The sequence below is a fragment of the Ambystoma mexicanum genome, unplaced genomic scaffold (genome assembly GCF_040938575.1).
Source record: "Ambystoma mexicanum isolate Mex_15411 unplaced genomic scaffold, UKY_AmexF1_1 Mex_scaf10, whole genome shotgun sequence".
NCBI lineage: Eukaryota > Metazoa > Chordata > Amphibia > Caudata > Ambystomatidae > Ambystoma > Ambystoma mexicanum.
In genome coordinates, this window is record NW_027182325.1 from 2,061,099 (window position 1) to 2,085,896 (window position 24,798).

Genomic DNA, 24,798 nt, shown 5'->3' on the forward strand with positions numbered 1-24,798 from the left:
AGGAGTCCTGAATGGGCCCACCAGTCTTATATATCTCGCCTGATCGAGCCTGATCGAGCGATGAGCGTGGTATCATGTTGCAAGTGGCTGCATGGCTTAGCTTACTAAATGCAAATGCATAAGAGTAATATTCTTAGCATTCCTAGAGCCTACGGCCACACCACACTGAATGCACCCGATCTCGACTGATCTCGGAAGTTAAGCAGTGTCAGGCCTAGTTAGTACCTGGATGGGAGACCGCCTGGGAATACCAGGTGCTGTAGGCTTTTTTGTGCTCCAAGTTCAGGAAGTGAGCCCTTTCTCAATTGCCTTTTAAAACTGCAAGGTCTAGCCGACTAGATGCTTAAAAGTACAAAACTCACTAGGCCCAGAGCCTACGGCCACACCACACTGAATGTGCCTGATCTCGTCTGATCTCAGAAGCTAAGCAGTGTCGGGCCTAGTTAGTACCTGGATGGAAGACCGCCTGGGAATACCAGGTGCTGTAGGCTTTTTTGTACTCCAAGTTCAGGAAGTGAGCCATTTCTCAATTGCCTTTCAAAACTGCAAGGTCTAGCCGACTAGATGCTTAAAAGTACAAAACTCACAAGAACCAGAGCCTACGGCCACACCACACTGAATGCGCCCGATCTCGTCTGATCTCGGAAGCTAAGCAGTGTCGGGCCTCGTTAGTACCTGGATGGGAGACCGCCTGGGAATACCAGGTGCTGTAGGCTTTTTTGTGCTCCAAGTTCAGGAAGTGAGCCATTTCTCAATTGCCTTTCAAAACTGCAAGGTCTAGCTGACTAGATGCTTAAAAGTACAAAACTCACTAGGCCCAGAGCCTACGGCCACACCACACTGATTGCGCCCGATCTCGTCTGATCTCGGAAGCTAAGCAGTGTCGGGCCTAGTTAGTACCTGGATGGGAGGCCACCTGGGAATACCAGGTGCTGTAGGCTTTTTTGTGCTCCAAGTTCAGGAAGTGAGCCATTTCACAATTGCCTTTCAAAACTGCAAGGTCTAGCCGACTAGATGCTTAAAAGTACAAAACTCACTAGGCCCAGAGCCTACGGCCACACCACACTGAATGTGCCCGATCTCGGAAGCTAAGCAGGGTCAGGCCTAGTTAGTACCTGGATGGGAGACTGCCTGGGAATACCAGGTGCTGTAGGCTTTTTTGTGCTCCATGATTAGTAATTGCGCAACTTCTCAATTATTTTTCAAATTTGGTATGTTTCCAAAATAATTGTATCCCGTTTTATAGCGGAAATGTTGGACAACATCATGAGGGCTGGAGCTACCTTTTTACATAGAATTAGCATACAGGTAGTGTGTTCATGGGTAATAAATCGACTTTCACATGTAATGCAGTACAGAGAATATTGAGTCCTTCAAGAGGCATGAAAGAAAACCATTATTGTGTTGATTGTTCTCTCCACCTCCCTGCAACAGACACAGGATGGATGAATTAAAGTTATCCTACCAGACATAGGAGTCCTGAATGGGCCCACCAGTCTTATATATCTCGCCTGATCGAGCCTGATCGAGCGATGAGCGTGGTATCATGTTGCAAGTGGCTGCATGGCTTAGCTTACTAAATGCAAATGCATAAGAGTAATATTCTTAGCATTCCTAGAGCCTACGGCCACACCACACTGAATGCACCCGATCTCGTCTGATCTCGGAAGTTAAGCAGTGTCAGGCCTAGTTAGTACCTGGATGGGAGACCGCCTGGGAATACCAGGTGCTGTAGGCTTTTTTGTGCTCCAAGTTCAGGAAGTGAGCCCTTTCTCAATTGCCTTTTAAAACTGCAAGGTCTAGCCGACTAGATGCTTAAAAGTACAACACTCACTAGGCCCAGAGCCTACGGCCACACCACACTGAATGCGTCTGATCTCAGAAGCTAAGCAGTGTCGGGCCTAGTTAGTACCTGGATGGGAGACCGCCTGGGAATACCAGGTGCTGTAGGCTTTTTTGTACTCCAAGTTCAGGAAGTGAGCCATTTCTCAATTGCCTTTCAAAACTGCAAGGTCTAGCCGACTAGATGCTTAAAAGTACAAAACTCACTAGGCCCAGAGCCTACGGCCACACCACACTGAATGCGCCCGATCTCGTCTGATCTCGGAAGCTAAGCAGTGTCGGGCCTAGTTAGTACCTGGATGGGAGACAACCTGGGAATACCAGGTGCTGTAGGCTTTTTTGTGCTCCAAGTTCAGGAAGTGAGCCATTTCACAATTGCCTTTCAAAACTGCAAGGTCTAGCCGACTAGATGCTTAAAAGTACAAACTCACTAGGCCCAGAGCCTACGGCCACACCACACTGAATGCGCCCGATCTCGGAAGCTAAGCAGGGTCAGGCCTAGTTAGTACCTGGATGGGAGACTGCCTGGGAATACCAGGTGCTGTAGGCTTTTTTTGTGCTCCATGATTAGTAATTGCGCAACTTCTCAATTATTTTTCAAATTTGGTATGTTTCCAAAATAATTGTATCCCGTTTTATAGCGGAAATGTTGGATAACATCATGAGGGCTGGAGCTACCTTTTTACATAGAATTAGCATACAGGTAGTGTGTTCATGGGTAATAAATCAACTTTCACATGTAATGCAGTACAGAGAATATTGAGTCCTTCAAGAGGCATGAAAGAAAACCATTATTGTGTTGATTGTTCTCTCCACCTCCCTGCAACAGACACAGGATGGATGAATTAAAGTTATCCTACCAGACATAGGAGTCCTGAATGGGCCCACCAGTCTTATATATCTCGCCTGATCGAGCCTGATCGAGCGATGAGCGTGGTATCATGTTGCAAGTGGCTGCATGGCTTAGCTTACTAAATGCAAATGCATAAGAGTAATATTCTTAGCATTCCTAGAGCCTACGGCCACACCACACTGAATGCACCCGATCTCGACTGATCTCGGAAGTTAAGCAGTGTCAGGCCTAGTTAGTACCTGGATGGGAGACCGCCTGGGAATACCAGGTGCTGTAGGCTTTTTTGTGCTCCAAGTTCAGGAAGTGAGCCCTTTCTCAATTGCCTTTTAAAACTGCAAGGTCTAGCCGACTAGATGCTTAAAAGTACAAAACTCACTAGGCCCAGAGCCTACGGCCACACCACACTGAATGTGCCTGATCTCGTCTGATCTCAGAAGCTAAGCAGTGTCGGGCCTAGTTAGTACCTGGATGGAAGACCGCCTGGGAATACCAGGTGCTGTAGGCTTTTTTGTACTCCAAGTTCAGGAAGTGAGCCATTTCTCAATTGCCTTTCAAAACTGCAAGGTCTAGCCGACTAGATGCTTAAAAGTACAAAACTCACAAGAACCAGAGCCTACGGCCACACCACACTGAATGCGCCCGATCTCGTCTGATCTCGGAAGCTAAGCAGTGTCGGGCCTCGTTAGTACCTGGATGGGAGACCGCCTGGGAATACCAGGTGCTGTAGGCTTTTTTGTGCTCCAAGTTCAGGAAGTGAGCCATTTCTCAATTGCCTTTCAAAACTGCAGGGTCTAGCTGACTAGATGCTTAAAAGTACAAAACTCACTAGGCCCAGAGCCTACGGCCACACCACACTGATTGCGCCCGAACTCGTCTGATCTCGGAAGCTAAGCAGTGTCGGGCCTAGTTAGTACCTGGATGGGAGACCACCTGGGAATACCAGGTGCTGTAGGCTTTTTTGTGCTCCAAGTTCAGGAAGTGAGCCATTTCACAATTGCCTTTCAAAACTGCAAGGTCTAGCCGACTAGATGCTTAAAAGTACAAAACTCACTAGGCCCAGAGCCTACGGCCACACCACACTGAATGTGCCCGATCTCGGAAGCTAAGCAGGGTCAGGCCTAGTTAGTACCTGGATGGGAGACTGCCTGGGAATACCAGGTGCTGTAGGCTTTTTTGTGCTCCATGATTAGTAATTGCGCAACTTCTCAATTATTTTTCAAATTTGGTATGTTTCCAAAATAATTGTATCCCGTTTTATAGCGGAAATGTTGGACAACATCATGAGGGCTGGAGCTACCTTTTTACATAGAATTAGCATACAGGTAGTGTGTTCATGGGTAATAAATCGACTTTCACATGTAATGCAGTACAGAGAATATTGAGTCCTTCAAGAGGCATGAAAGAAAACCATTATTGTGTTGATTGTTCTCTCCACCTCCCTGCAACAGACACAGGATGGATGAATTAAAGTTATCCTACCAGACATAGGAGTCCTGAATGGGCCCACCAGTCTTATATATCTCGCCTGATCGAGCCTGATCGAGCGATGAGCGTGGTATCATGTTGCAAGTGGCTGCATGGCTTAGCTTACTAAATGCAAATGCATAAGAGTAATATTCTTAGCATTCCTAGAGCCTACGGCCACACCACACTGAATGCACCCGATCTCGTCTGATCTCGGAAGTTAAGCAGTGTCAGGCTTAGTTAGTACCTGGATGGGAGACCGCCTGGGAATACCAGGTGCTGTAGGCTTTTTTGTGCTCCAAGTTCAGGAAGTGAGCCCTTTCTCAATTGCCTTTTAAAACTGCAAGGTCTAGCCGACTAGATGCTTAAAAGTACAACACTCACTAGGCCCAGAGCCTACGGCCACACCACACTGAATGCGCCTGATCTCGTCTGATCTCAGAAGCTAAGCAGTGTCGGGCCTAGTTAGTACCTGGATGGGAGACCGCCTGGGAATACCAGGTGCTGTAGGCTTTTTTGTACTCCAAGTTCAGGAAGTGAGCCATTTCTCAATTGCCTTTCAAAACTGCAAGGTCTAGCCGACTAGATGCTTAAAAGTACAAAACTCACTAGGCCCAGAGCCTACGGCCACACCACACTGAATGCGCCCGATCTCGTCTGATCTCGGAAACTAAGCAGTGTCGGGCCTAGTTAGTACCTGGATGGGAGACCACCTGGGAATACCAGGTGCTGTAGGCTTTTTTGTGCTCCAAGTTCAGGAAGTGAGCCATTTCACAATTGCCTTTCAAAACTGCAAGGTCTAGCCGACTAGATGCTTAAAAGTACAAACTCACTAGGCCCAGAGCCTACGGCCACACCACACTGAATGCGCCCGATCTCGGAAGCTAAGCAGGGTCGGGCCTAGTTAGTACCTGGATGGGAGACTGCCTGGGAATACCAGGTGCTGTAGGCTTTTTTTGTGCTCCATGATTAGTAATTGCGCAACTTCTCAATTATTTTTCAAATTTGGTATGTTTCCAAAATAATTGTATCCCGTTTTATAGCGGAAATGTTGGACAACATCATGAGGGCTGGAGCTACCTTTTTACATAGAATTAGCATACAGGTAGTGTGTTCATGGGTAATAAATCAACTTTCACATGTAATGCAGTACAGAGAATATTGAGTCCTTCAAGAGGCATGAAAGAAAACCATTATTGTGTTGATTGTTCTCTCCACCTCCCTGCAACAGACACAGGATGGATGAATTAAAGTTATCCTACCAGACATAGGAGTCCTGAATGGGCCCACCAGTCTTATATATCTCGCCTGATCGAGCCTGATCGAGCGATGAGCGTGGTATCATGTTGCAAGTGGCTGCATGGCTTAGCTTACTAAATGCAAATGCATAAGAGTAATATTCTTAGCATTCCTAGAGCCTACGGCCACACCACACTGAATGCACCCGATCTCGTCTGATCTCGGAAGTTAAGCAGTGTCAGGCCTAGTTAGTACCTGGATGGGAGACCGCCTGGGAATACCAGGTGCTGTAGGCTTTTTTGTGCTCCAAGTTCAGGAAGTGAGCCCTTTCTCAATTGCCTTTTAAAACTGCAAGGTCTAGCCGACTAGATGCTTAAAAGTACAACACTCACTAAGCCCAGAGCCTACGGCCACACCACACTGAATGCGCCTGATCTCGTCTGATCTCAGAAGCTAAGCAGTGTCGGGCCTAGTTAGTACCTGGATGGGAGACCGCCTGGGAATACCAGGTGCTGTAGGCTTTTTTGTACTCCAAGTTCAGGAAGTGAGCCATTTCTCAATTGCCTTTCAAAACTGCAAGGTCTAGCCGACTAGATGCTTAAAAGTACAAAACTCACTAGGCCCAGAGCCTACGGCCACACCACACTGAATGCGCCCGATCTCGTCTGATCTCGGAAGCTAAGCAGTGTCGGGCCTCGTTAGTACCTGGATGGGAGACCGCCTGGGAATACCAGGTGCTGTAGGCTTTTTTGTGCTCCAAGTTCAGGAAGTGAGCCATTTCTCAATTGCCTTTCAAAACTGCAAGGTCTAGCTGACTAGATGCTTGAAAGTACAAAACTCACTAGGCCCAGAGCCTACGGCCACACCACACTGATTGCGCCCGATCTCGTCTGATCTCGGAAGCTAAGCAGTGTCGGGCCTAGTTAGTACCTGGATGGGAGGCCACCTGGGAATACCAGGTGCTGTAGGCTTTTTTGTGCTCCAAGTTCAGGAAGTGAGCCATTTCACAATTGCCTTTCAAAACTGCAAGGTCTAGCCGACTAGATGCTTAAAAGTACAAAACTCACTAGGCCCAGAGCCTACGGCCACACCACACTGAATGTGCCCGATCTCGGAAGCTAAGCAGGGTCAGGCCTAGTTAGTACCTGGATGGGAGACTGCCTGGGAATACCAGGTGCTGTAGGCTTTTTTGTGCTCCATGATTAGTAATTGCGCAACTTCTCAATTATTTTTCAAATTTGGTATGTTTCCAAAATAATTGTATCCCGTTTTATAGCGGAAATGTTGGACAACATCATGAGGGCTGGAGCTACCTTTTTACATAGAATTAGCATACAGGTAGTGTGTTCATGGGTAATAAATCGACTTTCACATGTAATGCAGTACAGAGAATATTGAGTCCTTCAAGAGGCATGAAAGAAAACCATTATTGTGTTGATTGTTCTCTCCACCTCCCTGCAACAGACACAGGATGGATGAATTAAAGTTATCCTACCAGACATAGGAGTCCTGAATGGGCCCACCAGTCTTATATATCTCGCCTGATCGAGCCTGATCGAGCGATGAGCGTGGTATCATGTTGCAAGTGGCTGCATGGCTTAGCTTACTAAATGCAAATGCATAAGAGTAATATTCTTAGCATTCCTAGAGCCTACGGCCACACCACACTGAATGCACCCGATCTCGTCTGATCTCGGAAGTTAAGCAGTGTCAGGCCTAGTTAGTACCTGGATGGGAGACCGCCTGGGAATACCAGGTGCTGTAGGCTTTTTTGTGCTCCAAGTTCAGGAAGTGAGCCCTTTCTCAATTGCATTTTAAAACTGCAAGGTCTAGCCGACTAGATGCTTAAAAGTACAACACTCACTAGGCCCAGAGCCTACGGCCACACCACACTGAATGCGCCTGATCTCGTCTGATCTCAGAAGCTAAGCAGTGTCGGGCCTAGTTAGTACCTGGATGGGAGACCGCCTGGGAATACCAGGTGCTGTAGGCTTTTTTGTACTCCAAGTTCAGGAAGTGAGCCATTTCTCAATTGCCTTTCAAAACTGCAAGGTCTAGCCGACTAGATGCTTAAAAGTACAAAACTCACTAGGCCCAGAGCCTACGGCCACACCACACTGAATGCGCCCGATCTCGTCTGATCTCGGAAGCTAAGCAGTGTCGGGCCTAGTTAGTACCTGGATGGGAGACCACCTGGGAATACCAGGTGCTGTAGGCTTTTTTGTGCTCCAAGTTCAGGAAGTGAGCCATTTCACAATTGCCTTTCAAAACTGCAAGGTCTAGCCGACTAGATGCTTAAAAGTACAAACTCACTAGGCCCAGAGCCTACGGCCACACCACACTGAATGCGCCCGATCTCGGAAGCTAAGCAGGGTCGGGCCTAGTTAGTACCTGGATGGGAGACTGCCTGGGAATACCAGGTGCTGTAGGCTTTTTTTGTGCTCCATGATTAGTAATTGCGCAACTTCTCAATTATTTTTCAAATTTGGTATGTTTCCAAAATAATTGTATCCCGTTTTATAGCGGAAATGTTGGACAACATCATGAGGGCTGGAGCTACCTTTTTACATAGAATTAGCATACAGGTAGTGTGTTCATGGGTAATAAATCAACTTTCACATGTAATGCAGTACAGAGAATATTGAGTCCTTCAAGAGGCATGAAAGAAAACCATTATTGTGTTGATTGTTCTCTCCACCTCCCTGCAACAGACACAGGATGGATGAATTAAAGTTATCCTACCAGACATAGGAGTCCTGAATGGGCCCACCAGTCTTATATATCTCGCCTGATCGAGCCTGATCGAGCGATGAGCGTGGTATCATGTTGCAAGTGGCTGCATGGCTTAGCTTACTAAATGCAAATGCATAAGAGTAATATTCTTAGCATTCCTAGAGCCTACGGCCACACCACACTGAATGCACCCGATCTCGACTGATCTCGGAAGTTAAGCAGTGTCAGGCCTAGTTAGTACCTGGATGGGAGACCGCCTGGGAATACCAGGTGCTGTAGGCTTTTTTGTGCTCCAAGTTCAGGAAGTGAGCCCTTTCTCAATTGCCTTTTAAAACTGCAAGGTCTAGCCGACTAGATGCTTAAAAGTACAAAACTCACTAGGCCCAGAGCCTACGGCCACACCACACTGAATGTGCCTGATCTCGTCTGATCTCAGAAGCTAAGCAGTGTCGGGCCTAGTTAGTACCTGGATGGAAGACCGCCTGGGAATACCAGGTGCTGTAGGCTTTTTTGTACTCCAAGTTCAGGAAGTGAGCCATTTCTCAATTGCCTTTCAAAACTGCAAGGTCTAGCCGACTAGATGCTTAAAAGTACAAAACTCACAAGAACCAGAGCCTACGGCCACACCACACTGAATGCGCCCGATCTCGTCTGATCTCGGAAGCTAAGCAGTGTCGGGCCTCGTTAGTACCTGGATGGGAGACCGCCTGGGAATACCAGGTGCTGTAGGCTTTTTTGTGCTCCAAGTTCAGGAAGTGAGCCATTTCTCAATTGCCTTTCAAAACTGCAAGGTCTAGCTGACTAGATGCTTAAAAGTACAAAACTCACTAGGCCCAGAGCCTACGGCCACACCACACTGATTGCGCCCGATCTCGTCTGATCTCGGAAGCTAAGCAGTGTCGGGCCTAGTTAGTACCTGGATGGGAGACCACCTGGGAATACCAGGTGCTGTAGGCTTTTTTGTGCTCCAAGTTCAGGAAGTGAGCCATTTCACAATTGCCTTTCAAAACTGCAAGGTCTAGCCGACTAGATGCTTAAAAGTACAAAACTCACTAGGCCCAGAGCCTACGGCCACACCACACTGAATGTGCCCGATCTCGGAAGCTAAGCAGGGTCAGGCCTAGTTAGTACCTGGATGGGAGACTGCCTGGGAATACCAGGTGCTGTAGGCTTTTTTGTGCTCCATGATTAGTAATTGCGCAACTTCTCAATTATTTTTCAAATTTGGTATGTTTCCAAAATAATTGTATCCCGTTTTATAGCGGAAATGTTGGACAACATCATGAGGGCTGGAGCTACCTTTTTACATAGAATTAGCATACAGGTAGTGTGTTCATGGGTAATAAATCGACTTTCACATGTAATGCAGTACAGAGAATATTGAGTCCTTCAAGAGGCATGAAAGAAAACCATTATTGTGTTGATTGTTCTCTCCACCTCCCTGCAACAGACACAGGATGGATGAATTAAAGTTATCCTACCAGACATAGGAGTCCTGAATGGGCCCACCAGTCTTATATATCTCGCCTGATCGAGCCTGATCGAGCGATGAGCGTGGTATCATGTTGCAAGTGGCTGCATGGCTTAGCTTACTAAATGCAAATGCATAAGAGTAATATTCTTAGCATTCCTAGAGCCTACGGCCACACCACACTGAATGCACCCGATCTCGTCTGATCTCGGAAGTTAAGCAGTGTCAGGCCTAGTTAGTACCTGGATGGGAGACCGCCTGGGAATACCAGGTGCTGTAGGCTTTTTTGTGCTCCAAGTTCAGGAAGTGAGCCCTTTCTCAATTGCCTTTTAAAACTGCAAGGTCTAGCCGACTAGATGCTTAAAAGTACAACACTCACTAGGCCCAGAGCCTACGGCCACACCACACTGAATGCGTCTGATCTCAGAAGCTAAGCAGTGTCGGGCCTAGTTAGTACCTGGATGGGAGACCGCCTGGGAATACCAGGTGCTGTAGGCTTTTTTGTACTCCAAGTTCAGGAAGTGAGCCATTTCTCAATTGCCTTTCAAAACTGCAAGGTCTAGCCGACTAGATGCTTAAAAGTACAAAACTCACTAGGCCCAGAGCCTACGGCCACACCACACTGAATGCGCCCGATCTCGTCTGATCTCGGAAGCTAAGCAGTGTCGGGCCTAGTTAGTACCTGGATGGGAGACCACCTGGGAATACCAGGTGCTGTAGGCTTTTTTGTGCTCCAAGTTCAGGAAGTGAGCCATTTCACAATTGCCTTTCAAAACTGCAAGGTCTAGCCGACTAGATGCTTAAAAGTACAAACTCACTAGGCCCAGAGCCTACGGCCACACCACACTGAATGCGCCCGATCTCGGAAGCTAAGCAGGGTCGGGCCTAGTTAGTACCTGGATGGGAGACTGCCTGGGAATACCAGGTGCTGTAGGCTTTTTTTGTGCTCCATGATTAGTAATTGCGCAACTTCTCAATTATTTTTCAAATTTGGTATGTTTCCAAAATAATTGTATCCCGTTTTATAGCGGAAATGTTGGATAACATCATGAGGGCTGGAGCTACCTTTTTACATAGAATTAGCATACAGGTAGTGTGTTCATGGGTAATAAATCAACTTTCACATGTAATGCAGTACAGAGAATATTGAGTCCTTCAAGAGGCATGAAAGAAAACCATTATTGTGTTGATTGTTCTCTCCACCTCCCTGCAACAGACACAGGATGGATGAATTAAAGTTATCCTACCAGACATAGGAGTCCTGAATGGGCCCACCAGTCTTATATATCTCGCCTGATCGAGCGATGAGCGTGGTATCATGTTGCAAGTGGCTGCATGGCTTAGCTTACTAAATGCAAATGCATAAGAGTAATATTCTTAGCATTCCTAGAGCCTACGGCCACACCACTGAATGCACCCGATCTCGACTGATCTCGGAAGTTAAGCAGTGTCAGGCCTAGTTAGTACCTGGATGGGAGACCGCCTGGGAATACCAGGTGCTGTAGGCTTTTTTGTGCTCCAAGTTCAGGAAGTGAGCCCTTTCTCAATTGCCTTTTAAAACTGCAAGGTCTAGCCGACTAGATGCTTAAAAGTACAAAACTCACTAGGCCCAGAGCCTACGGCCACACCACACTGAATGTGCCTGATCTCGTCTGATCTCAGAAGCTAAGCAGTGTCGGGCCTAGTTAGTACCTGGATGGAAGACCGCCTGGGAATACCAGGTGCTGTAGGCTTTTTTGTACTCCAAGTTCAGGAAGTGAGCCATTTCTCAATTGCCTTTCAAAACTGCAAGGTCTAGCCGACTAGATGCTTAAAAGTACAAAACTCACAAGAACCAGAGCCTACGGCCACACCACACTGAATGCGCCCGATCTCGTCTGATCTCGGAAGCTAAGCAGTGTCGGGCCTCGTTAGTACCTGGATGGGAGACCGCCTGGGAATACCAGGTGCTGTAGGCTTTTTTGTGCTCCAAGTTCAGGAAGTGAGCCATTTCTCAATTGCCTTTCAAAACTGCAGGGTCTAGCTGACTAGATGCTTAAAAGTACAAAACTCACTAGGCCCAGAGCCTACGGCCACACCACACTGATTGCGCCCGAACTCGTCTGATCTCGGAAGCTAAGCAGTGTCGGGCCTAGTTAGTACCTGGATGGGAGACCACCTGGGAATACCAGGTGCTGTAGGCTTTTTTGTGCTCCAAGTTCAGGAAGTGAGCCATTTCACAATTGCCTTTCAAAACTGCAAGGTCTAGCCGACTAGATGCTTAAAAGTACAAAACTCACTAGGCCCAGAGCCTACGGCCACACCACACTGAATGTGCCCGATCTCGGAAGCTAAGCAGGGTCAGGCCTAGTTAGTACCTGGATGGGAGACTGCCTGGGAATACCAGGTGCTGTAGGCTTTTTTGTGCTCCATGATTAGTAATTGCGCAACTTCTCAATTATTTTTCAAATTTGGTATGTTTCCAAAATAATTGTATCCCGTTTTATAGCGGAAATGTTGGACAACATCATGAGGGCTGGAGCTACCTTTTTACATAGAATTAGCATACAGGTAGTGTGTTCATGGGTAATAAATCGACTTTCACATGTAATGCAGTACAGAGAATATTGAGTCCTTCAAGAGGCATGAAAGAAAACCATTATTGTGTTGATTGTTCTCTCCACCTCCCTGCAACAGACACAGGATGGATGAATTAAAGTTATCCTACCAGACATAGGAGTCCTGAATGGGCCCACCAGTCTTATATATCTCGCCTGATCGAGCCTGATCGAGCGATGAGCGTGGTATCATGTTGCAAGTGGCTGCATGGCTTAGCTTACTAAATGCAAATGCATAAGAGTAATATTCTTAGCATTCCTAGAGCCTACGGCCACACCACACTGAATGCACCCGATCTCGTCTGATCTCGGAAGTTAAGCAGTGTCAGGCTTAGTTAGTACCTGGATGGGAGACCGCCTGGGAATACCAGGTGCTGTAGGCTTTTTTGTGCTCCAAGTTCAGGAAGTGAGCCCTTTCTCAATTGCCTTTTAAAACTGCAAGGTCTAGCCGACTAGATGCTTAAAAGTACAACACTCACTAGGCCCAGAGCCTACGGCCACACCACACTGAATGCGCCTGATCTCGTCTGATCTCAGAAGCTAAGCAGTGTCGGGCCTAGTTAGTACCTGGATGGGAGACCGCCTGGGAATACCAGGTGCTGTAGGCTTTTTTGTACTCCAAGTTCAGGAAGTGAGCCATTTCTCAATTGCCTTTCAAAACTGCAAGGTCTAGCCGACTAGATGCTTAAAAGTACAAAACTCACTAGGCCCAGAGCCTACGGCCACACCACACTGAATGCGCCCGATCTCGTCTGATCTCGGAAACTAAGCAGTGTCGGGCCTAGTTAGTACCTGGATGGGAGACCACCTGGGAATACCAGGTGCTGTAGGCTTTTTTGTGCTCCAAGTTCAGGAAGTGAGCCATTTCACAATTGCCTTTCAAAACTGCAAGGTCTAGCCGACTAGATGCTTAAAAGTACAAACTCACTAGGCCCAGAGCCTACGGCCACACCACACTGAATGCGCCCGATCTCGGAAGCTAAGCAGGGTCGGGCCTAGTTAGTACCTGGATGGGAGACTGCCTGGGAATACCAGGTGCTGTAGGCTTTTTTTGTGCTCCATGATTAGTAATTGCGCAACTTCTCAATTATTTTTCAAATTTGGTATGTTTCCAAAATAATTGTATCCCGTTTTATAGCGGAAATGTTGGACAACATCATGAGGGCTGGAGCTACCTTTTTACATAGAATTAGCATACAGGTAGTGTGTTCATGGGTAATAAATCAACTTTCACATGTAATGCAGTACAGAGAATATTGAGTCCTTCAAGAGGCATGAAAGAAAACCATTATTGTGTTGATTGTTCTCTCCACCTCCCTGCAACAGACACAGGATGGATGAATTAAAGTTATCCTACCAGACATAGGAGTCCTGAATGGGCCCACCAGTCTTATATATCTCGCCTGATCGAGCCTGATCGAGCGATGAGCGTGGTATCATGTTGCAAGTGGCTGCATGGCTTAGCTTACTAAATGCAAATGCATAAGAGTAATATTCTTAGCATTCCTAGAGCCTACGGCCACACCACACTGAATGCACCCGATCTCGTCTGATCTCGGAAGTTAAGCAGTGTCAGGCCTAGTTAGTACCTGGATGGGAGACCGCCTGGGAATACCAGGTGCTGTAGGCTTTTTTGTGCTCCAAGTTCAGGAAGTGAGCCCTTTCTCAATTGCCTTTTAAAACTGCAAGGTCTAGCCGACTAGATGCTTAAAAGTACAACACTCACTAAGCCCAGAGCCTACGGCCACACCACACTGAATGCGCCTGATCTCGTCTGATCTCAGAAGCTAAGCAGTGTCGGGCCTAGTTAGTACCTGGATGGGAGACCGCCTGGGAATACCAGGTGCTGTAGGCTTTTTTGTACTCCAAGTTCAGGAAGTGAGCCATTTCTCAATTGCCTTTCAAAACTGCAAGGTCTAGCCGACTAGATGCTTAAAAGTACAAAACTCACTAGGCCCAGAGCCTACGGCCACACCACACTGAATGCGCCCGATCTCGTCTGATCTCGGAAGCTAAGCAGTGTCGGGCCTCGTTAGTACCTGGATGGGAGACCGCCTGGGAATACCAGGTGCTGTAGGCTTTTTTGTGCTCCAAGTTCAGGAAGTGAGCCATTTCTCAATTGCCTTTCAAAACTGCAAGGTCTAGCTGACTAGATGCTTGAAAGTACAAAACTCACTAGGCCCAGAGCCTACGGCCACACCACACTGATTGCGCCCGATCTCGTCTGATCTCGGAAGCTAAGCAGTGTCGGGCCTAGTTAGTACCTGGATGGGAGGCCACCTGGGAATACCAGGTGCTGTAGGCTTTTTTGTGCTCCAAGTTCAGGAAGTGAGCCATTTCACAATTGCCTTTCAAAACTGCAAGGTCTAGCCGACTAGATGCTTAAAAGTACAAAACTCACTAGGCCCAGAGCCTACGGCCACACCACACTGAATGTGCCCGATCTCGGAAGCTAAGCAGGGTCAGGCCTAGTTAGTACCTGGATGGGAGACTGCCTGGGAATACCAGGTGCTGTAGGCTTTTTTGTGCTCCATGATTAGTAATTGCGCAACTTCTCAATTATTTTTCAAATTTGGTATGTTTCCAAAATAATTGTATCCCGTTTTATAGCGGAAATGTTGGACAACATCATGAGGGCTGGAGCTACCTTTTTACATAGAATTAGCATACAGGTAGTGTGTTCATGGGTAATAAATCGACTTTCACATGTAATGCAGTACAGAGAATATTGAGTCCTTCAAGAGGCATGAAAGAAAACCATTATTGTGTTGATTGTTCTCTCCACCTCCCTGCAACAGACACAGGATGGATGAATTAAAGTTATCCTACCAGACATAGGAGTCCTGAATGGGCCCACCAGTCTTATATATCTCGCCTGATCGAGCCTGATCGAGCGATGAGCGTGGTATCATGTTGCAAGTGGCTGCATGGCTTAGCTTACTAAATGCAAATGCATAAGAGTAATATTCTTAGCATTCCTAGAGCCTACGGCCACACCACACTGAATGCACCCGATCTCGTCTGATCTCGGAAGTTAAGCAGTGTCAGGCCTAGTTAGTACCTGGATGGGAGACCGCCTGGGAATACCAGGTGCTGTAGGCTTTTTTGTGCTCCAAGTTCAGGAAGTGAGCCCTTTCTCAATTGCCTTTTAAAACTGCAAGGTCTAGCCGACTAGATGCTTAAAAGTACAACACTCACTAGGCCCAGAGCCTACGGCCACACCACACTGAATGCGCCTGATCTCGTCTGATCTCAGAAGCTAAGCAGTGTCGAGCCTAGTTAGTACCTGGATGGGAGACCGCCTGGGAATACCAGGTGCTGTAGGCTTTTTTGTACTCCAAGTTCAGGAAGTGAGCCATTTCTCAATTGCCTTTCAAAACTGCAAGGTCTAGCCGACTAGATGCTTAAAAGTACAAAACTCACTAGGCCCAGAGCCTACGGCCACACCACACTGAATGCGCCCGATCTCGTCTGATCTCGGAAGCTAAGCAGTGTCGGGCCTAGTTAGTACCTGGATGGGAGACCACCTGGGAATACCAGGTGCTGTAGGCTTTTTTGTGCTCCAAGTTCAGGAAGTGAGCCATTTCACAATTGCCTTTCAAAACTGCAAGGTCTAGCCGACTAGATGCTTAAAAGTACAAACTCACTAGGCCCAGAGCCTACGGCCACACCACACTGAATGCGCCCGATCTCGGAAGCTAAGCAGGGTCGGGCCTAGTTAGTACCTGGATGGGAGACTGCCTGGGAATACCAGGTGCTGTAGGCTTTTTTTGTGCTCCATGATTAGTAATTGCGCAACTTCTCAATTATTTTTCAAATTTGGTATGTTTCCAAAATAATTGTATCCCGTTTTATAGCGGAAATGTTGGACAACATCATGAGGGCTGGAGCTACCTTTTTACATAGAATTAGCATACAGGTAGTGTGTTCATGGGTAATAAATCAACTTTCACATGTAATGCAGTACAGAGAATATTGAGTCCTTCAAGAGGCATGAAAGAAAACCATTATTGTGTTGATTGTTCTCTCCACCTCCCTGCAACAGACACAGGATGGATGAATTAAAGTTATCCTACCAGACATAGGAGTCCTGAATGGGCCCACCAGTCTTATATATCTCGCCTGATCGAGCCTGATCGAGCGATGAGCGTGGTATCATGTTGCAAGTGGCTGCATGGCTTAGCTTACTAAATGCAAATGCATAAGAGTAATATTCTTAGCATTCCTAGAGCCTACGGCCACACCACACTGAATGCACCCGATCTCGACTGATCTCGGAAGTTAAGCAGTGTCAGGCCTAGTTAGTACCTGGATGGGAGACCGCCTGGGAATACCAGGTGCTGTAGGCTTTTTTGTGCTCCAAGTTCAGGAAGTGAGCCCTTTCTCAATTGCCTTTTAAAACTGCAAGGTCTAGCCGACTAGATGCTTAAAAGTACAAAACTCACTAGGCCCAGAGCCTACGGCCACACCACACTGAATGTGCCTGATCTCGTCTGATCTCAGAAGCTAAGCAGTGTCGGGCCTAGTTAGTACCTGGATGGAAGACCGCCTGGGAATACCAGGTGCTGTAGGCTTTTTTGTACTCCAAGTTCAGGAAGTGAGCCATTTCTCAATTGCCTTTCAAAACTGCAAGGTCTAGCCGACTAGATGCTTAAAAGTACAAAACTCACAAGAACCAGAGCCTACGGCCACACCACACTGAATGCGCCCGATCTCGTCTGATCTCGGAAGCTAAGCAGTGTCGGGCCTCGTTAGTACCTGGATGGGAGACCGCCTGGGAATACCAGGTGCTGTAGGCTTTTTTGTGCTCCAAGTTCAGGAAGTGAGCCATTTCTCAATTGCCTTTCAAAACTGCAAGGTCTAGCTGACTAGATGCTTAAAAGTACAAAACTCACTAGGCCCAGAGCCTACGGCCACACCACACTGATTGCGCCCGATCTCGTCTGATCTCGGAAGCTAAGCAGTGTCGGGCCTAGTTAGTACCTGGATGGGAGACCACCTGGGAATACCAGGTGCTGTAGGCTTTTTTGTGCTCCAAGTTCAGGAAGTGAGCCATTTCACAATTGCCTTTCAAAACTGCAAGGTCTAGCCGACTAGATGCTTAAAAGTACAAAACTCACTAGGCCCAGAGCCTACGGCCACACCACACTGAATGTGCCCGATCTCGGAAGCTAAGCAGGGTCAGGCCTAGTTAGTACCTGGATGGGAGACTGCCTGGGAATACCAGGTGCTGTAGGCTTTTTTGTGCTCCATGATTAGTAATTGCGCAACTTCTCAATTATTTTTCAAATTTGGTATGTTTCCAAAATAATTGTATCCCGTTTTATAGCGGAAATGTTGGACAACATCATGAGGGCTGGAGCTACCTTTTTACATAGAATTAGCATACAGGTAGTGTGTTCATGGGTAATAAATCGACTTTCACATGTAATGCAGTACAGAGAATATTGAGTCCTTCAAGAGGCATGAAAGAAAACCATTATTGTGTTGATTGTTCTCTCCACCTCCCTGCAACAGACACAGGATGGATGAATTAAAGTTATCCTACCAGACATAGGAGTCCTGAATGGGCCCACCAGTCTTATATATCTCGCCTGATCGAGCCTGATCGAGCGATGAGCGTGGTATCATGTTGCAAGTGGCTGCATGGCTTAGCTTACTAAATGCAAATGCATAAGAGTAATATTCTTAGCATTCCTAGAGCCTACGGCCACACCACACTGAATGCACCCGATCTCGTCTGATCTCGGAAGATAAGCAGTGTCAGGCCTAGTTAGTACCTGGATGGGAGACCGCCTGGGAATACCAGGTGCTGTAGGCTTTTTTGTGCTCCAAGTTCAGGAAGTGAGCCCTTTCTCAATTGCCTTTTAAAACTGCAAGGTCTAGCCGACTAGATGCTTAAAAGTACAACACTCACTAGGCCCAGAGCCTACGGCCACACCACACTGAATGCGCCTGATCTCGTCTGATCTCAGAAGCTAAGCAGTGTCGGGCCTAGTTAGTACCTGGATGGGAGACCGCCTGGGAATACCAGGTGCTGTAGGCTTTTTTGTACTCCAAGTTCAGGAAGTGAGCCATTTCTCAATTGCCTTTCAAAACTGCAAGGTCTAGCCGACTAGATGCTTAAAAGTACAAAACTCACTAGGCCCAGAGCCTACGGCCACACCACACTGAATGCGCCCGATCTCGTCTGATCTCGGAAACTAAGCAGTGTCGGGCCTAGTTAGTACCTGGATGGGAGACCACCTGGGAATACCAGGTGCTGTAGGCTTTTTTGTGCTCCAAGTTCAGGAAGTGAGCCATTTCACAATTTCCTTTCAAAACTGCAAGGTCTAGCCGACTAGATGCTTAAAAGTACAAACTCACTAGGCCCAGAGCCTACGGCCACACCACACTGAATGCGCCCGATCTCGGAAGCTAAGCAGGGTCGGGCCTAGTTAGTACCTGGATGGGAGACTGCCTGGGAATACCAGGTGCTGTAGGCTTTTTTTGTGCTCCATGATTAGTAATTGCGCAACTTCTCAATTATTTTTCAAATTTGGTATGTTTCCAAAATAATTGTATCCCGTTTTATAGCGGAAATGTTGGACAACATCATGAGGGCTGGAGCTACCTTTTTACATAGAATTAGCATACAGGTAGTGTGTTCATGGGTAATAAATCAACTTTCACATGTAATGCAGTACAGAGAATATTGAGTCCTTCAAGAGGCATGAAAGAAAACCATTATTGTGTTGATTGTTCTCTCCACCTCCCTGCAACAGACACAGGATGGATGAATTAAAGTTATCCTACCAGACATAGGAGTCCTGAATGGGCCCACCAGTCTTATATATCTCGCCTGATCGAGCCTGATCGAGCGATGAGCGTGGTATCATGTTGCAAGTGGCTGCATGGCTTAGCTTACTAAATGCAAATGCATAAGAGTAATATTCTTAGCATTCCTAGAGCCTACGGCCACACCACACTGAATGCACCCGATCTTGTCTGATCTCGGAAGTTAAGCAGTGTCAGGCCTAGTTAGTACCTGGATGGGAGACCGCCTGGGAATACCAGGTGCTGTAGGCTTTTTTGTGCTCCAAGTTCAGGAAGTGAGCCCTTTCTCAATTGCCTTTTAAAACTGCAAGGTCTAGCCGACTAGATGCTTAAAAGTACAACACTCACTAAGCCCAGAGCCTACGGCCACACCACACTGAATGCGCCTGATCTCGTCTGATCTCAGAAGCTAAGCAGTGTCGGGCCTAGTTAGTACCTGGATGGGAGACCGCCTGGGAATACCAGGTGCTGTAGGCTTTTTTGTACTCCAAGTTCAGGAAGTGAGCCATTTCTCAATTGCCTTTCAAAACTGCAAGGTCTAGCCGACTAGATGCTTAAAAGTACAAAACTCACTAGGCCCAGAGCCTACGGCCACACCACACTGAATGCGCCCGATCTCGTCTGATCTCGGAAGCTAAGCAGTGTCGGGCCTAGTTAGTACCTGGATGGGAGACCACCTGGGAATACCAGGTGCTGTAGGCTTTTTTGTGCTCCAAGTTCAGGAAGTGAGCCATTTCACAATTGCCTTTCAAAACTGCAAGGTCTAGCCGACTAGATGCTTAAAAGTACAAACTCACTAGGCCCAGAGCCTACGGCCACACCACACTGAATGCGCCCGATCTCGGAAGCTAAGCAGGGTCGGGCCTAGTTAGTACCTGGATGGGAGACTGCCTGGGAATACCAGGTGCTGTAGGCTTTTTTTGTGCTCCATGATTAGTAATTGCGCAACTTCTCAATTATTTTTCAAATTTGGTATGTTTCCAAAATAATTGTATCCCGTTTTATAGCGGAAATGTTGGACAACATCATGAGGGCTGGAGCTACCTTTTTACATAGAATTAGCATACAGGTAGTGTGTTCATGGGTAATAAATCAACTTTCACATGTAATGCAGTACAGAGAATATTGAGTCCTTCAAGAGGCATGAAAGAAAACCATTATTGTGTTGATTGTTCTCTCCACCTCCCTGCAACAGACACAGGATGGATGAATTAAAGTTATCCTACCAGACATAGGAGTCCTGAATGGGCCCACCAGTCTTATATATCTCGCCTGATCGAGCCTGATCGAGCGATGAGCGTGGTATCATGTTGCAAGTGGCTGCATGGCTTAGCTTACTAAATGCAAATGCATAAGAGTAATATTCTTAGCATTCCTAGAGCCTACGGCCACACCACACTGAATGCACCCGATCTCGACTGATCTCGGAAGTTAAGCAGTGTCAGGCCTAGTTAGTACCTGGATGGGAGACCGCCTGGGAATACCAGGTGCTGTAGGCTTTTTTGTGCTCCAAGTTCAGGAAGTGAGCCCTTTCTCAATTGCCTTTTAAAACTGCAAGGTCTAGCCGACTAGATGCTTAAAAGTACAAAACTCACTAGGCCCAGAGCCTACGGCCACACCACACTGAATGTGCCTGATCTCGTCTGAGCTCAGAAGCTAAGCAGTGTCGGGCCTAGTTAGTACCTGGATGGAAGACCGCCTGGGAATACCAGGTGCTGTAGGCTTTTTTGTACTCCAAGTTCAGGAAGTGAGCCATTTCTCAATTGCCTTTCAAAACTGCAAGGTCTAGCCGACTAGATGCTTAAAAGTACAAAACTCACAAGGACCAGAGCCTACGGCCACACCACACTGAATGCGCCCGATCTCGTCTGATCTCGGAAGCTAAGCAGTGTCGGGCCTCGTTAGTACCTGGATGGGAGACCGCCTGGGAATACCAGGTGCTGTAGGCTTTTTTGTGCTCCAAGTTCAGGAAGTGAGCCATTTCTCAATTGCCTTTCAAAACTGCAAGGTCTAGCTGACTAGATGCTTAAAAGTACAAAACTCACTAGGCCCAGAGCCTACGGCCACACCACACTGATTGCGCCCGATCTCGTCTGATCTCGGAAGCTAAGCAGTGTCGGGCCTAGTTAGTACCTGGATGGGAGACCACCTGGGAATACCAGGTGCTGTAGGCTTTTTTGTGCTCCAAGTTCAGGAAGTGAGCCATTTCACAATTGCCTTTCAAAACTGCAAGGTCTAGCCGACTAGATGCTTAAAAGTACAAAACTCACTAGGCCCAGAGCCTACGGCCACACCACACTGAATGTGCCCGATCTCGGAAGCTAAGCAGGGTCAGGCCTAGTTAGTACCTGGATGGGAGACTGCCTGGGAATACCAGGTGCTGTAGGCTTTTTTGTGCTCCATGATTAGTAATTGCGCAACTTCTCAATTATTTTTCAAATTTGGTATGTTTCCAAAATAATTGTATCCCGTTTTATAGCGGAAATGTTGGACAACATCATGAGGGCTGGAGCTACCTTTTTACATAGAATTAGCATACAGGTAGTGTGTTCATGGGTAATAAATCGACTTTCACATGTAATGCAGTACAGAGAATATTGAGTCCTTCAAGAGGCATGAAAGAAAACCATTATTGTGTTGATTGTTCTCTCCACCTCCCTGCAACAGACACAGGATGGATGAATTAAAGTTATCCTACCAGACATAGGAGTCCTGAATGGGCCCACCAGTCTTATATATCTCGCCTGATCGAGCCTGATCGAGCGATGAGCGTGGTATCATGTTGCAAGTGGCTGCATGGCTTAGCTTACTAAATGCAAATGCATAAGAGTAATATTCTTAGCATTCCTAGAGCCTACGGCCACACCACACTGAATGCACCCGATCTCGTCTGATCTCGGAAGTTAAGCAGTGTCAGGCCTAGTTACTACCTGGATGGGAGACCGCCTGGGAATACCAGGTGCTGTAGGCTTTTTTGTGCTCCAAGTTCAGGAAGTGAGCCCTTTCTCAATTGCCTTTTAAAACTGCAAGGTCTAGCCGACTAGATGCTTAAAAGTACAACACTCACTAGGCCCAGAGCCTACGGCCACACCACACTGAATGCGCCTGATCTCGTCTGATCTCAGAAGCTAAGCAGTGTCGGGCCTAGTTAGTACCTGGATGGGAGACCGCCTGGGAATACCAGGTGCTGTAGGCTTTTTTGTACTCCAAGTTCAGGAAGTGAGCCATTTCTCAATTGCCTTTCAAAACTGCAAGGTCTAGCCGACTAGATGCTTAAAAGTACAAAACTCACTAGGCCCAGAGCCTACGGCCACACCACACTGAATGCGCCCGATCTCGTCTGATCTCGGAAGCTAAGCAGTGTCGGGCCTAGTTAGTACCTGGATGGGAGACCACCTGGGAATACCAGGTGCTGTAGGCTTTTTTGTGCTCCAAGTTCAGGAAGTGAGCCATTTCACAATTGCCTTTCAAAACTGCAAGGTCTAGCCGACTAGATGCTTAAAAGTACAAACTCACTAGGCCCAGAGCCTACGGCCACACCACACTGAATAATGCGCCCGTTCTCGGAAGCTAAGCAGGGTCGGGCCTAGTTAGTACCTGGATGGGAGACTGCCTGGGAATACCAGGTGCTGTAGGCTTTTTTTGTGCTCCATGATTAGTAATTGCGCAACTTCTCAATTATTTTTCAAATTTGGTATGTTTCCAAAATAATTGTATCCCGTTTTATAGCGGAAATGTTGGACAACATCATGAGGGCTGGAGCTACCTTTTTACATAGAATTAGCATACAGGTAGTGTGTTCATGGGTAATAAATCAACTTTCACATGTAATGCAGTACAGAGAATATTGAGTCCTTCAAGAGGCATGAAAGAAAACCATTATTGTGTTGATTGTTCTCTCCACCTCCCTGCAACAGACACAGGATGGATGAATTAAAGTTATCCTACCAGACATAGGAGTCCTGAATGGGCCCACCAGTCTTATATATCTCGCCTGATCGAGCCTGATCGAGCGATGAGCGTGGTATCATGTTGCAAGTGGCTGCATGGCTTAGCTTACTAAATGCAAATGCATAAGAGTAATATTCTTAGCATTCCTAGAGCCTACGGCCACACCACACTGAATGCACCCGATCTCGACTGATCTCGGAAGTTAAGCAGTGTCAGGCCTAGTTAGTACCTGGATGGGAGACCGCCTGGGAATACCAGGTGCTGTAGGCTTTTTTGTGCTCCAAGTTCAGGAAGTGAGCCCTTTCTCAATTGCCTTTTAAAACTGCAAGGTCTAGCCGACTAGATGCTTAAAAGTACAAAACTCACTAGGCCCAGAGCCTACGGCCACACCACACTGAATGTGCCTGATCTCGTCTGATCTCAGAAGCTAAGCAGTGTCGGGCCTAGTTAGTACCTGGATGGAAGACCGCCTGGGAATACCAGGTGCTGTAGGCTTTTTTGTACTCCAAGTTCAGGAAGTGAGCCATTTCTCAATTGCCTTTCAAAACTGCAAGGTCTAGCCGACTAGATGCTTAAAAGTACAAAACTCACAAGAACCAGAGCCTACGGCCACACCACACTGAATGCGCCCGATCTCGTCTGATCTCGGAAGCTAAGCAGTGTCGGGCCTCGTTAGTACCTGGATGGGAGACCGCCTGGGAATACCAGGTGCTGTAGGCTTTTTTGTGCTCCAAGTTCAGGAAGTGAGCCATTTCTCAATTGCCTTTCAAAACTGCAAGGTCTAGCTGACTAGATGCTTAAAAGTACAAAACTCACTAGGCCCAGAGCCTACGGCCACACCACACTGATTGCGCCCGATCTCGTCTGATCTCGGAAGCTAAGCAGTGTCGGGCCTAGTTAGTACCTGGATGGGAGACCACCTGGGAATACCAGGTGCTGTAGGCTTTTTTGTGCTCCAAGTTCAGGAAGTGAGCCATTTCACAATTGCCTTTCAAAACTGCAAGGTCTAGCCGACTAGATGCTTAAAAGTACAAAACTCACTAGGCCCAGAGCCTACGGCCACACCACACTGAATGTGCCCGATCTCGGAAGCTAAGCAGGGTCAGGCCTAGTTAGTACCTGGATGGGAGACTGCCTGGGAATACCAGGTGCTGTAGGCTTTTTTGTGCTCCATGATTAGTAATTGCGCAACTTCTCAATTATTTTTCAAATTTGGTATGTTTCCAAAATAATTGTATCCCGTTTTATAGCGGAAATGTTGGACAACATCATGAGGGCTGGAGCTACCTTTTTACATAGAATTAGCATACAGGTAGTGTGTTCATGGGTAATAAATCGACTTTCACATGTAATGCAGTACAGAGAATATTGAGTCCTTCAAGAGGCATGAAAGAAAACCATTATTGTGTTGATTGTTCTCTCCACCTCCCTGCAACAGACACAGGATGGATGAATTAAAGTTATCCTACCAGACATAGGAGTCCTGAATGGGCCCACCAGTCTTATATATCTCGCCTGATCGAGCCTGATCGAGCGATGAGCGTGGTATCATGTTGCAAGTGGCTGCATGGCTTAGCTTACTAAATGCAAATGCATAAGAGTAATATTCTTAGCATTCCTAGAGCCTACGGCCACACCACACTGAATGCACCCGATCTCGTCTGATCTCGGAAGTTAAGCAGTGTCAGGCCTAGTTAGTACCTGGATGGGAGACCGCCTGGGAATACCAGGTGCTGTAGGCTTTTTTGTGCTCCAAGTTCAGGAAGTGAGCCCTTTCTCAATTGCCTTTTAAAACTGCAAGGTCTAGCCGACTAGATGCTTAAAAGTACAAC

At 47.1% G+C, this 24,798-nt stretch overlaps 62 non-coding genes and 20 pseudogenes across 62 annotated transcripts; all 82 read left to right on the forward strand.

Annotated features, from left to right (window-relative positions):
• The first annotated feature begins 147 nt into the window (after positions 1–147).
• Positions 148–266, forward strand: LOC138538722 (5S ribosomal RNA). Its single transcript, XR_011286811.1, has one exon. It is a non-coding gene; the product is annotated as a 5S ribosomal RNA (ribosomal RNA).
• Positions 267–372: 106 nt separating this feature from the next.
• On the forward strand, positions 373–491 carry LOC138539953 (5S ribosomal RNA). Its single transcript, XR_011288011.1, has one exon. It is a non-coding gene; the product is annotated as a 5S ribosomal RNA (ribosomal RNA).
• A 106-nt stretch (positions 492–597) lies between these two features.
• LOC138550286 (5S ribosomal RNA) lies at positions 598–716 on the forward strand. Its single transcript, XR_011294042.1, has one exon. It is a non-coding gene; the product is annotated as a 5S ribosomal RNA (ribosomal RNA).
• Positions 717–822: 106 nt separating this feature from the next.
• Positions 823–941, forward strand: LOC138551227 (5S ribosomal RNA). The gene has a single exon (XR_011294956.1). It is a non-coding gene; the product is annotated as a 5S ribosomal RNA (ribosomal RNA).
• Positions 942–1,047: 106 nt separating this feature from the next.
• LOC138546449 (5S ribosomal RNA) lies at positions 1,048–1,156 on the forward strand (annotated as a pseudogene).
• A 463-nt stretch (positions 1,157–1,619) lies between these two features.
• On the forward strand, positions 1,620–1,738 carry LOC138549063 (5S ribosomal RNA). The gene has a single exon (XR_011292850.1). It is a non-coding gene; the product is annotated as a 5S ribosomal RNA (ribosomal RNA).
• A 106-nt stretch (positions 1,739–1,844) lies between these two features.
• Positions 1,845–1,953, forward strand: LOC138542926 (5S ribosomal RNA; annotated as a pseudogene).
• Positions 1,954–2,059: 106 nt separating this feature from the next.
• LOC138540907 (5S ribosomal RNA) lies at positions 2,060–2,178 on the forward strand. Its single transcript, XR_011288932.1, has one exon. It is a non-coding gene; the product is annotated as a 5S ribosomal RNA (ribosomal RNA).
• Positions 2,179–2,283: 105 nt separating this feature from the next.
• LOC138545069 (5S ribosomal RNA) lies at positions 2,284–2,392 on the forward strand (annotated as a pseudogene).
• A 464-nt stretch (positions 2,393–2,856) lies between these two features.
• Positions 2,857–2,975, forward strand: LOC138538723 (5S ribosomal RNA). Its single transcript, XR_011286812.1, has one exon. It is a non-coding gene; the product is annotated as a 5S ribosomal RNA (ribosomal RNA).
• A 106-nt stretch (positions 2,976–3,081) lies between these two features.
• Positions 3,082–3,200, forward strand: LOC138539954 (5S ribosomal RNA). The gene has a single exon (XR_011288012.1). It is a non-coding gene; the product is annotated as a 5S ribosomal RNA (ribosomal RNA).
• Positions 3,201–3,306: 106 nt separating this feature from the next.
• Positions 3,307–3,425, forward strand: LOC138550287 (5S ribosomal RNA). The gene has a single exon (XR_011294043.1). It is a non-coding gene; the product is annotated as a 5S ribosomal RNA (ribosomal RNA).
• Positions 3,426–3,531: 106 nt separating this feature from the next.
• On the forward strand, positions 3,532–3,650 carry LOC138537143 (5S ribosomal RNA). The gene has a single exon (XR_011285289.1). It is a non-coding gene; the product is annotated as a 5S ribosomal RNA (ribosomal RNA).
• A 106-nt stretch (positions 3,651–3,756) lies between these two features.
• LOC138546450 (5S ribosomal RNA) lies at positions 3,757–3,865 on the forward strand (annotated as a pseudogene).
• A 463-nt stretch (positions 3,866–4,328) lies between these two features.
• Positions 4,329–4,447, forward strand: LOC138536772 (5S ribosomal RNA). Its single transcript, XR_011284935.1, has one exon. It is a non-coding gene; the product is annotated as a 5S ribosomal RNA (ribosomal RNA).
• A 106-nt stretch (positions 4,448–4,553) lies between these two features.
• Positions 4,554–4,672, forward strand: LOC138542112 (5S ribosomal RNA). The gene has a single exon (XR_011290100.1). It is a non-coding gene; the product is annotated as a 5S ribosomal RNA (ribosomal RNA).
• Positions 4,673–4,778: 106 nt separating this feature from the next.
• On the forward strand, positions 4,779–4,897 carry LOC138537191 (5S ribosomal RNA). Its single transcript, XR_011285334.1, has one exon. It is a non-coding gene; the product is annotated as a 5S ribosomal RNA (ribosomal RNA).
• Positions 4,898–5,002: 105 nt separating this feature from the next.
• Positions 5,003–5,111, forward strand: LOC138543552 (5S ribosomal RNA; annotated as a pseudogene).
• A 464-nt stretch (positions 5,112–5,575) lies between these two features.
• LOC138549064 (5S ribosomal RNA) lies at positions 5,576–5,694 on the forward strand. The gene has a single exon (XR_011292851.1). It is a non-coding gene; the product is annotated as a 5S ribosomal RNA (ribosomal RNA).
• Positions 5,695–5,800: 106 nt separating this feature from the next.
• Positions 5,801–5,919, forward strand: LOC138542123 (5S ribosomal RNA). The gene has a single exon (XR_011290111.1). It is a non-coding gene; the product is annotated as a 5S ribosomal RNA (ribosomal RNA).
• Positions 5,920–6,025: 106 nt separating this feature from the next.
• Positions 6,026–6,144, forward strand: LOC138550289 (5S ribosomal RNA). The gene has a single exon (XR_011294045.1). It is a non-coding gene; the product is annotated as a 5S ribosomal RNA (ribosomal RNA).
• A 106-nt stretch (positions 6,145–6,250) lies between these two features.
• On the forward strand, positions 6,251–6,369 carry LOC138551228 (5S ribosomal RNA). The gene has a single exon (XR_011294957.1). It is a non-coding gene; the product is annotated as a 5S ribosomal RNA (ribosomal RNA).
• Positions 6,370–6,475: 106 nt separating this feature from the next.
• LOC138546451 (5S ribosomal RNA) lies at positions 6,476–6,584 on the forward strand (annotated as a pseudogene).
• Positions 6,585–7,047: 463 nt separating this feature from the next.
• Positions 7,048–7,166, forward strand: LOC138549066 (5S ribosomal RNA). Its single transcript, XR_011292853.1, has one exon. It is a non-coding gene; the product is annotated as a 5S ribosomal RNA (ribosomal RNA).
• Positions 7,167–7,272: 106 nt separating this feature from the next.
• On the forward strand, positions 7,273–7,391 carry LOC138542134 (5S ribosomal RNA). Its single transcript, XR_011290122.1, has one exon. It is a non-coding gene; the product is annotated as a 5S ribosomal RNA (ribosomal RNA).
• Positions 7,392–7,497: 106 nt separating this feature from the next.
• On the forward strand, positions 7,498–7,616 carry LOC138549745 (5S ribosomal RNA). Its single transcript, XR_011293518.1, has one exon. It is a non-coding gene; the product is annotated as a 5S ribosomal RNA (ribosomal RNA).
• A 105-nt stretch (positions 7,617–7,721) lies between these two features.
• Positions 7,722–7,830, forward strand: LOC138543553 (5S ribosomal RNA; annotated as a pseudogene).
• A 464-nt stretch (positions 7,831–8,294) lies between these two features.
• Positions 8,295–8,413, forward strand: LOC138538725 (5S ribosomal RNA). The gene has a single exon (XR_011286814.1). It is a non-coding gene; the product is annotated as a 5S ribosomal RNA (ribosomal RNA).
• Positions 8,414–8,519: 106 nt separating this feature from the next.
• LOC138539955 (5S ribosomal RNA) lies at positions 8,520–8,638 on the forward strand. The gene has a single exon (XR_011288013.1). It is a non-coding gene; the product is annotated as a 5S ribosomal RNA (ribosomal RNA).
• A 106-nt stretch (positions 8,639–8,744) lies between these two features.
• LOC138550290 (5S ribosomal RNA) lies at positions 8,745–8,863 on the forward strand. Its single transcript, XR_011294046.1, has one exon. It is a non-coding gene; the product is annotated as a 5S ribosomal RNA (ribosomal RNA).
• Positions 8,864–8,969: 106 nt separating this feature from the next.
• On the forward strand, positions 8,970–9,088 carry LOC138547985 (5S ribosomal RNA). The gene has a single exon (XR_011291806.1). It is a non-coding gene; the product is annotated as a 5S ribosomal RNA (ribosomal RNA).
• Positions 9,089–9,194: 106 nt separating this feature from the next.
• Positions 9,195–9,303, forward strand: LOC138546452 (5S ribosomal RNA; annotated as a pseudogene).
• A 463-nt stretch (positions 9,304–9,766) lies between these two features.
• Positions 9,767–9,885, forward strand: LOC138549067 (5S ribosomal RNA). Its single transcript, XR_011292854.1, has one exon. It is a non-coding gene; the product is annotated as a 5S ribosomal RNA (ribosomal RNA).
• Positions 9,886–9,991: 106 nt separating this feature from the next.
• Positions 9,992–10,100, forward strand: LOC138542927 (5S ribosomal RNA; annotated as a pseudogene).
• A 106-nt stretch (positions 10,101–10,206) lies between these two features.
• LOC138549757 (5S ribosomal RNA) lies at positions 10,207–10,325 on the forward strand. Its single transcript, XR_011293530.1, has one exon. It is a non-coding gene; the product is annotated as a 5S ribosomal RNA (ribosomal RNA).
• A 105-nt stretch (positions 10,326–10,430) lies between these two features.
• LOC138543554 (5S ribosomal RNA) lies at positions 10,431–10,539 on the forward strand (annotated as a pseudogene).
• Positions 10,540–10,993: 454 nt separating this feature from the next.
• Positions 10,994–11,110, forward strand: LOC138542524 (5S ribosomal RNA). Its single transcript, XR_011290504.1, has one exon. It is a non-coding gene; the product is annotated as a 5S ribosomal RNA (ribosomal RNA).
• A 106-nt stretch (positions 11,111–11,216) lies between these two features.
• Positions 11,217–11,335, forward strand: LOC138539956 (5S ribosomal RNA). Its single transcript, XR_011288014.1, has one exon. It is a non-coding gene; the product is annotated as a 5S ribosomal RNA (ribosomal RNA).
• Positions 11,336–11,441: 106 nt separating this feature from the next.
• LOC138550291 (5S ribosomal RNA) lies at positions 11,442–11,560 on the forward strand. The gene has a single exon (XR_011294047.1). It is a non-coding gene; the product is annotated as a 5S ribosomal RNA (ribosomal RNA).
• Positions 11,561–11,666: 106 nt separating this feature from the next.
• Positions 11,667–11,785, forward strand: LOC138537144 (5S ribosomal RNA). Its single transcript, XR_011285290.1, has one exon. It is a non-coding gene; the product is annotated as a 5S ribosomal RNA (ribosomal RNA).
• A 106-nt stretch (positions 11,786–11,891) lies between these two features.
• Positions 11,892–12,000, forward strand: LOC138546453 (5S ribosomal RNA; annotated as a pseudogene).
• A 463-nt stretch (positions 12,001–12,463) lies between these two features.
• Positions 12,464–12,582, forward strand: LOC138536773 (5S ribosomal RNA). Its single transcript, XR_011284936.1, has one exon. It is a non-coding gene; the product is annotated as a 5S ribosomal RNA (ribosomal RNA).
• Positions 12,583–12,688: 106 nt separating this feature from the next.
• On the forward strand, positions 12,689–12,807 carry LOC138542145 (5S ribosomal RNA). The gene has a single exon (XR_011290133.1). It is a non-coding gene; the product is annotated as a 5S ribosomal RNA (ribosomal RNA).
• Positions 12,808–12,913: 106 nt separating this feature from the next.
• LOC138537192 (5S ribosomal RNA) lies at positions 12,914–13,032 on the forward strand. The gene has a single exon (XR_011285335.1). It is a non-coding gene; the product is annotated as a 5S ribosomal RNA (ribosomal RNA).
• A 105-nt stretch (positions 13,033–13,137) lies between these two features.
• On the forward strand, positions 13,138–13,246 carry LOC138543555 (5S ribosomal RNA; annotated as a pseudogene).
• Positions 13,247–13,710: 464 nt separating this feature from the next.
• Positions 13,711–13,829, forward strand: LOC138549068 (5S ribosomal RNA). Its single transcript, XR_011292855.1, has one exon. It is a non-coding gene; the product is annotated as a 5S ribosomal RNA (ribosomal RNA).
• A 106-nt stretch (positions 13,830–13,935) lies between these two features.
• Positions 13,936–14,054, forward strand: LOC138542156 (5S ribosomal RNA). Its single transcript, XR_011290144.1, has one exon. It is a non-coding gene; the product is annotated as a 5S ribosomal RNA (ribosomal RNA).
• A 106-nt stretch (positions 14,055–14,160) lies between these two features.
• LOC138550292 (5S ribosomal RNA) lies at positions 14,161–14,279 on the forward strand. The gene has a single exon (XR_011294048.1). It is a non-coding gene; the product is annotated as a 5S ribosomal RNA (ribosomal RNA).
• A 106-nt stretch (positions 14,280–14,385) lies between these two features.
• LOC138551229 (5S ribosomal RNA) lies at positions 14,386–14,504 on the forward strand. Its single transcript, XR_011294958.1, has one exon. It is a non-coding gene; the product is annotated as a 5S ribosomal RNA (ribosomal RNA).
• Positions 14,505–14,610: 106 nt separating this feature from the next.
• Positions 14,611–14,719, forward strand: LOC138546454 (5S ribosomal RNA; annotated as a pseudogene).
• Positions 14,720–15,182: 463 nt separating this feature from the next.
• On the forward strand, positions 15,183–15,301 carry LOC138549069 (5S ribosomal RNA). The gene has a single exon (XR_011292856.1). It is a non-coding gene; the product is annotated as a 5S ribosomal RNA (ribosomal RNA).
• A 106-nt stretch (positions 15,302–15,407) lies between these two features.
• On the forward strand, positions 15,408–15,526 carry LOC138537974 (5S ribosomal RNA). The gene has a single exon (XR_011286091.1). It is a non-coding gene; the product is annotated as a 5S ribosomal RNA (ribosomal RNA).
• Positions 15,527–15,632: 106 nt separating this feature from the next.
• On the forward strand, positions 15,633–15,751 carry LOC138549769 (5S ribosomal RNA). The gene has a single exon (XR_011293541.1). It is a non-coding gene; the product is annotated as a 5S ribosomal RNA (ribosomal RNA).
• Positions 15,752–15,856: 105 nt separating this feature from the next.
• LOC138543556 (5S ribosomal RNA) lies at positions 15,857–15,965 on the forward strand (annotated as a pseudogene).
• A 464-nt stretch (positions 15,966–16,429) lies between these two features.
• On the forward strand, positions 16,430–16,548 carry LOC138538726 (5S ribosomal RNA). Its single transcript, XR_011286815.1, has one exon. It is a non-coding gene; the product is annotated as a 5S ribosomal RNA (ribosomal RNA).
• A 106-nt stretch (positions 16,549–16,654) lies between these two features.
• On the forward strand, positions 16,655–16,773 carry LOC138539957 (5S ribosomal RNA). Its single transcript, XR_011288015.1, has one exon. It is a non-coding gene; the product is annotated as a 5S ribosomal RNA (ribosomal RNA).
• A 106-nt stretch (positions 16,774–16,879) lies between these two features.
• Positions 16,880–16,998, forward strand: LOC138550293 (5S ribosomal RNA). Its single transcript, XR_011294049.1, has one exon. It is a non-coding gene; the product is annotated as a 5S ribosomal RNA (ribosomal RNA).
• Positions 16,999–17,104: 106 nt separating this feature from the next.
• On the forward strand, positions 17,105–17,223 carry LOC138547987 (5S ribosomal RNA). Its single transcript, XR_011291807.1, has one exon. It is a non-coding gene; the product is annotated as a 5S ribosomal RNA (ribosomal RNA).
• Positions 17,224–17,329: 106 nt separating this feature from the next.
• LOC138546455 (5S ribosomal RNA) lies at positions 17,330–17,438 on the forward strand (annotated as a pseudogene).
• Positions 17,439–17,901: 463 nt separating this feature from the next.
• LOC138537609 (5S ribosomal RNA) lies at positions 17,902–18,020 on the forward strand. Its single transcript, XR_011285739.1, has one exon. It is a non-coding gene; the product is annotated as a 5S ribosomal RNA (ribosomal RNA).
• Positions 18,021–18,126: 106 nt separating this feature from the next.
• On the forward strand, positions 18,127–18,245 carry LOC138542168 (5S ribosomal RNA). The gene has a single exon (XR_011290155.1). It is a non-coding gene; the product is annotated as a 5S ribosomal RNA (ribosomal RNA).
• A 106-nt stretch (positions 18,246–18,351) lies between these two features.
• LOC138537193 (5S ribosomal RNA) lies at positions 18,352–18,470 on the forward strand. The gene has a single exon (XR_011285336.1). It is a non-coding gene; the product is annotated as a 5S ribosomal RNA (ribosomal RNA).
• Positions 18,471–18,575: 105 nt separating this feature from the next.
• LOC138543558 (5S ribosomal RNA) lies at positions 18,576–18,684 on the forward strand (annotated as a pseudogene).
• Positions 18,685–19,148: 464 nt separating this feature from the next.
• Positions 19,149–19,267, forward strand: LOC138540469 (5S ribosomal RNA). The gene has a single exon (XR_011288516.1). It is a non-coding gene; the product is annotated as a 5S ribosomal RNA (ribosomal RNA).
• Positions 19,268–19,373: 106 nt separating this feature from the next.
• On the forward strand, positions 19,374–19,492 carry LOC138542179 (5S ribosomal RNA). Its single transcript, XR_011290166.1, has one exon. It is a non-coding gene; the product is annotated as a 5S ribosomal RNA (ribosomal RNA).
• A 106-nt stretch (positions 19,493–19,598) lies between these two features.
• LOC138549780 (5S ribosomal RNA) lies at positions 19,599–19,717 on the forward strand. The gene has a single exon (XR_011293552.1). It is a non-coding gene; the product is annotated as a 5S ribosomal RNA (ribosomal RNA).
• Positions 19,718–19,822: 105 nt separating this feature from the next.
• On the forward strand, positions 19,823–19,931 carry LOC138543559 (5S ribosomal RNA; annotated as a pseudogene).
• Positions 19,932–20,395: 464 nt separating this feature from the next.
• On the forward strand, positions 20,396–20,514 carry LOC138538727 (5S ribosomal RNA). Its single transcript, XR_011286816.1, has one exon. It is a non-coding gene; the product is annotated as a 5S ribosomal RNA (ribosomal RNA).
• A 106-nt stretch (positions 20,515–20,620) lies between these two features.
• On the forward strand, positions 20,621–20,739 carry LOC138541237 (5S ribosomal RNA). The gene has a single exon (XR_011289248.1). It is a non-coding gene; the product is annotated as a 5S ribosomal RNA (ribosomal RNA).
• Positions 20,740–20,845: 106 nt separating this feature from the next.
• On the forward strand, positions 20,846–20,964 carry LOC138550294 (5S ribosomal RNA). The gene has a single exon (XR_011294050.1). It is a non-coding gene; the product is annotated as a 5S ribosomal RNA (ribosomal RNA).
• Positions 20,965–21,070: 106 nt separating this feature from the next.
• LOC138547988 (5S ribosomal RNA) lies at positions 21,071–21,189 on the forward strand. The gene has a single exon (XR_011291808.1). It is a non-coding gene; the product is annotated as a 5S ribosomal RNA (ribosomal RNA).
• Positions 21,190–21,295: 106 nt separating this feature from the next.
• LOC138546457 (5S ribosomal RNA) lies at positions 21,296–21,404 on the forward strand (annotated as a pseudogene).
• A 463-nt stretch (positions 21,405–21,867) lies between these two features.
• LOC138540640 (5S ribosomal RNA) lies at positions 21,868–21,986 on the forward strand. The gene has a single exon (XR_011288680.1). It is a non-coding gene; the product is annotated as a 5S ribosomal RNA (ribosomal RNA).
• Positions 21,987–22,092: 106 nt separating this feature from the next.
• On the forward strand, positions 22,093–22,211 carry LOC138542190 (5S ribosomal RNA). Its single transcript, XR_011290177.1, has one exon. It is a non-coding gene; the product is annotated as a 5S ribosomal RNA (ribosomal RNA).
• Positions 22,212–22,317: 106 nt separating this feature from the next.
• On the forward strand, positions 22,318–22,436 carry LOC138549792 (5S ribosomal RNA). The gene has a single exon (XR_011293563.1). It is a non-coding gene; the product is annotated as a 5S ribosomal RNA (ribosomal RNA).
• Positions 22,437–22,541: 105 nt separating this feature from the next.
• On the forward strand, positions 22,542–22,653 carry LOC138547092 (5S ribosomal RNA; annotated as a pseudogene).
• A 464-nt stretch (positions 22,654–23,117) lies between these two features.
• LOC138538728 (5S ribosomal RNA) lies at positions 23,118–23,236 on the forward strand. The gene has a single exon (XR_011286817.1). It is a non-coding gene; the product is annotated as a 5S ribosomal RNA (ribosomal RNA).
• A 106-nt stretch (positions 23,237–23,342) lies between these two features.
• LOC138539958 (5S ribosomal RNA) lies at positions 23,343–23,461 on the forward strand. The gene has a single exon (XR_011288016.1). It is a non-coding gene; the product is annotated as a 5S ribosomal RNA (ribosomal RNA).
• Positions 23,462–23,567: 106 nt separating this feature from the next.
• LOC138550295 (5S ribosomal RNA) lies at positions 23,568–23,686 on the forward strand. Its single transcript, XR_011294051.1, has one exon. It is a non-coding gene; the product is annotated as a 5S ribosomal RNA (ribosomal RNA).
• A 106-nt stretch (positions 23,687–23,792) lies between these two features.
• On the forward strand, positions 23,793–23,911 carry LOC138547989 (5S ribosomal RNA). The gene has a single exon (XR_011291809.1). It is a non-coding gene; the product is annotated as a 5S ribosomal RNA (ribosomal RNA).
• A 106-nt stretch (positions 23,912–24,017) lies between these two features.
• Positions 24,018–24,126, forward strand: LOC138546458 (5S ribosomal RNA; annotated as a pseudogene).
• Positions 24,127–24,589: 463 nt separating this feature from the next.
• On the forward strand, positions 24,590–24,708 carry LOC138549071 (5S ribosomal RNA). The gene has a single exon (XR_011292857.1). It is a non-coding gene; the product is annotated as a 5S ribosomal RNA (ribosomal RNA).
• The last annotated feature ends 90 nt before the right edge of the window (positions 24,709–24,798 follow it).